Source organism: Octodon degus, unplaced genomic scaffold (genome assembly GCF_000260255.1).
Source record: "Octodon degus isolate 3935 unplaced genomic scaffold, OctDeg1.0 scaffold00001, whole genome shotgun sequence".
Classification (NCBI taxonomy): domain Eukaryota; kingdom Metazoa; phylum Chordata; class Mammalia; order Rodentia; family Octodontidae; genus Octodon; species Octodon degus.
Genome location: NW_004524577.1, coordinates 18,441,790 through 18,442,660, shown reverse-complemented (window position 1 = coordinate 18,442,660; position 871 = coordinate 18,441,790). Strand labels below are relative to the sequence as shown.

At 32.5% G+C, this 871-nt stretch overlaps 1 pseudogene; it reads right to left on the bottom strand.

Annotated features, from left to right (window-relative positions):
• Positions 1-871, bottom strand: part of LOC101592080 — a 65,368-nt pseudogene that overhangs the window by 60,016 nt on the left and 4,481 nt on the right.

The window sequence follows — 871 nt, the reverse complement described above, 5'->3', positions numbered from 1 at the left end:
AAAAAATGGCTTCTACAGAAGGCATTTAGTTGGATTCCAGTTTCTAAGTAAAATAAATATACTTTATGCTATATTTCATCTAATCTTCATTTGTATGTTCATTCCTCAGGAAAGATTATTGGAACACAGTGCATAAAATAATTAAGATCCTTTTTTTTTCTCACTCCTACAAATAGCATAGCCTATTCTCACTGTATCCTTTCCAACACACTTACTTACCATTTACAAAACTCACAGGTATATCATTGGTGAGAAAGCTTGATAAGAATTTCTTCTTCCTATTATAAAATATGGTTCAAAGTGTCCCATATATTGACTCAAAAACAATATTGTTCAATCTAAAAACAAAGCAAATATCACACACCCTTTTGCAAACATCTCCACATCAAAATTATGTGACTTATTATATTTAATCACACTAAGAATCTCTTCAAATCTCTTAGTAATAATCAGAACAAAGGTGGATCTTTCTTTTGTTTTCCTCTACCATGAGTACTTTAGGTCCTAGAACTGTGATTACTAAGGATAAAACATCAGCATAGAGGTTGGAGAAAACCCCAGGTTATACACTAGCTGTTCTTACCTGTTTTGCATAAAATGAAAACAAAGATATACAAAGTAATTCCTCACTGACTTAGAAGAAAGAGTAAATGCTGTCAATGAGTGTCCAAAAAAGTCTTCCCTTTACTGATATATAAAGTTAAGTAGCCATATATTTTACTGAGCTAGCTTAGGAAAGTTGGGCATCGGGGGAGAGAATCAAAGAATAGAGACACTCTACAGATCATTTGGAAAACCCAAAGCAGACCCAGTTCTGAAGTAGAATAAGAGAAACAAAGATTATTGTACATAGTGTTCTTGTTACACTATA